The sequence below is a fragment of the Penaeus chinensis genome, chromosome 31 (assembly GCF_019202785.1).
Source record: "Penaeus chinensis breed Huanghai No. 1 chromosome 31, ASM1920278v2, whole genome shotgun sequence".
In the NCBI taxonomy this organism is placed as follows: domain Eukaryota; kingdom Metazoa; phylum Arthropoda; class Malacostraca; order Decapoda; family Penaeidae; genus Penaeus; species Penaeus chinensis.
This window is the reverse complement of record NC_061849.1, coordinates 33,071,253-33,074,752: the sequence shown is the minus strand read 5'-3', so window position 1 is coordinate 33,074,752 and position 3,500 is coordinate 33,071,253. Positions and strand designations below refer to the sequence as shown.

General features: G+C 34.2%; 1 long non-coding RNA gene across 1 annotated transcript; it reads left to right on the top strand.

Moving 5' to 3' along the window:
- The first annotated feature begins 337 nt into the window (after positions 1 to 337).
- LOC125041747 lies at positions 338 to 1,038 on the top strand. The gene is made up of 3 exons (XR_007116324.1): positions 338 to 426; positions 589 to 779; positions 910 to 1,038. It is a non-coding gene; the product is annotated as an uncharacterized LOC125041747 (long non-coding RNA).
- The last annotated feature ends 2,462 nt before the right edge of the window (positions 1,039 to 3,500 follow it).

Genomic DNA, 3,500 nt, shown 5'->3' with positions numbered 1-3,500 from the left:
TGTATCTGTCCTGTTATATCTCCGCCTAAATTGTATTCTTGTAATTTTTAATCTCTTCTGCAGAATATCTTACCTTCGGGATGGATATCGACAAGAGCCCTTGTTGGCCGCAACTGCACCCTTTCACACTCGCGCCTTCCGCATCAGCCCTTGCACTCGTGCCTGTGGTGGCGGCACCCGCAGAGTCACTCAGGTAAGGTGTTTAAATACAACCCTTCGAATTACCACACTGAGTTTTCTGACCTTGATATAATTTGAGAATATGAAGGTCATTTTACCGCAAATGTTACAAAACTTTCTCCGCCAGGTGTGCGTTGAGACGAGCGCTCCAGACGTTGTGGTTCCTCAGGCCCTTTGCAATGGGCTGCCCTACAACGTCACGCCCTTCAACCAGTCCTGTAATACATATCCCTGCACCGTACCTGAGTAAGTACTTAACCTCCAAATTAAAATGTGATTTCTAAAGCGTGAAAGTAAACACAAAACGCAAATTTATATAAAAAAAATCTACAATTTTCCTCTTAAGTCTCCCGATTTCCGAGGCTAAGGACAAGGCTGTGAATGCTATAGCGTTTCGTATTTTTTCAGGTGGGTGGTGGGGCCGTGGAGTCCGTGCTCTCACTGGTGCGGTCTCGGCCTCCAGCGCCGGCTCGTGGCATGCGGAATGTCTTTGGTGGAAGGAGCGACGCCCCTCTCTGCAGCTCGCTTCCTGGGCGCTGGGAAATGTTCTAGAGAACAGCCGGTGGACGTGAAGTTGTGTAAAGGATCTTGTATACAAGGTTAGTCATAGAACTCATAATTTTGTGGATATATGCCAGCAGCCAAAACCTCGCATGCAGTCCTATTTTCTTTCGCACACACAACTCTGTCGAACATTAATGCTTATCTCGTTCCCCCCGTCTCTTTTAGTTGACTGCAAGCTGCCAAGCAACCGTCTACACCCGGCTTGCTATCACTTGCTTGGAGAAACTCCCATTGAAAGAGACCACAAGAAGGTGTCGTGAACTTCCTAGGAATTTGCAACTCGGTGAACTTGGGTGTGCTTCGGTTTACGGTCTTCGCCTATGTGAAGGAAGGGAAGGAAAATCAAATCCAAAGACGTGTAAATCTTAGCTGGAATATTTATTTGTGTTGTGAGGATAGCCGGTAATGCAATTGTAATTGGCTTTGTAGGTTAAGTTAGTGTTAGTGTATTTATTATTTGTTAATATGTATTTTATGACTATTTATTATCGTTTGTATATTTTCTTATATCCAATAAATCTACGAGAATTTGAGAATAAGTATTTCTTAATCCCTTCTTGGAATGTTGAGCTATTTTGATAGACGGAAACTGCATTTTCAACAGATTGAAACAATAGGCACACACGGCCTCCCGTAAATAAACACATTAACACACACACACACACACACGCGCGCGCGCAAACACTATCTCTCTCTCTCTCTCTCTCTCTCTCTCTTGTTTTTTCTCTCTCTCGACCTCCATTCCTGATACAGGAAGATGTGTTGTGAAGTATCTTAATTACAATTCACAATACATTCATTGGCCCCGACCTCGCCAATGTCTCTCTCTCTCTCTCTCTCTCTCTCTCACACACACACACACACACACACACACACACACACACACACACACACACACACACACACACACACACACACACACACACACACACACACACACACACACACACACACACACACACACACACACACACACACACGAACCCACTTATCAACCCTCTACCACCACAGACGCACGCACTCACTAACGCACCCTCCCCCCACGCACACAAATACTGTACGAAATATATAGAGATACTGAGAAACACAAAAGTTTGATATGAAGATTAGTATCTAATGTACAGCGTCATTTATTATCAAAGCCAATGAGTAAGTGTGCGCTTCTCAGCCGTCTTTTGTCTTACGATCAGCTGATAATAACGAGTGTAAACAAAACGTCAACGTGTTTCGGTGAGTTTAATATTTCCGTCATATCTTGTATGTCATTGCATGTTCTGCTTAAATATAACATATAAAGTATTTAGAGTTGTTCTAATGGTGTGTCTGTGAAGAAAAAAGGGGAAAAAATAAGTGCAGAAATATGTTCACAACGGGTAATAGGTAACACGTTTGCTCTTCGCGATGTTTCGGTGTGATATATTTCGATAATAGTAACTGAATTATGGAGATTGTGATACTGTATTCGAATGAATTGGGAGAATAGACAAAGCAAAACTAAACGAGTATAATATTAGGTTGTGACCCAGCCTGCAGATGTTTAAATAGTAAATGGTCTTTCAAGGTGTGGTAGTGGTAATGATTGTAAACACCCCAAATAAGTGTCATTTTTAAAGCTGCTTGGTAAAGGTACCAAGTAATTTGATATTGACGGATTGCTTAAGGTGTTTGCGTCCAGACATAGTAGAGTTAATCTGTGGAAACCAAAATATTTGGCCTCATTTGGCCACAAGGTACATTTCAGTTATTTTACTTGTTTAGTGTCCACGTGGAAATTACAAATGAAACTAATGTCAGCAGATATATAGAATAAGTCTGCATTGTAAATCAAGACAGTATTGGTACCTATGCAATTGTCTTTCTCCCTGCTATTCAATAAGTAGGAATCAAATTTAATGCACTACACTCTTCACTATTGTTCTACTACTACATCACTACTATCATCATCACTAGCATTATCTCTGTCACAATCATTATCATTATCATCATAATTATGATCATTCTTATTATTATCCTTATTATTCTTACCATGATCATTATTACAATTATAATTATGATAATTCTGATCATAATTCTTATCATCATTATTAACATCATCATCATTATAATTGCCATTATTATTATTATTATTTATTTATTTATTTATTATTTATTTATTTATTTATTTATTTATTTATTTATTTATTTATTTATTTATTTATTTATTTATTTATTTTTTTTTTTTTTTTTTTTTTGTTATTGTTAATATTAATATAAATATTAATATTAAAATTGTTATTGTTATTGTTATTATTATTATTATTATTGTTATTATTGTTATTATTGTTATTATTGTTATTATTGTTATTATTATTATTATTATTATTATTATTATTATTTTTATTATTATTATTATTATTATTATTATTTTTATTATTATTATTATTATTATTATTATTATTATTATTATTATCATTATTGTTTTTATTTTTTATTATTATTATTATTATTATTATTATTATTATTATTATTATTATTATTATTATTATTATTATTAATATAAATATTATCATTATTATTATTAATATTGTTATTACTATTACTATTATTGTTATTATTGTTGTTGTTGTAGGTGTTGTTGTTATTATTTTATTTTTAAAATCATCATTATTATTGTTATTGTTATTGTTATTGTTATTGTTATTGTTAGTTATTTTTTTATTATTTTATTTTTTATATTTGTTTTTGTTTTTGTTTTTGTTTTTGTTTTTAATTATTAT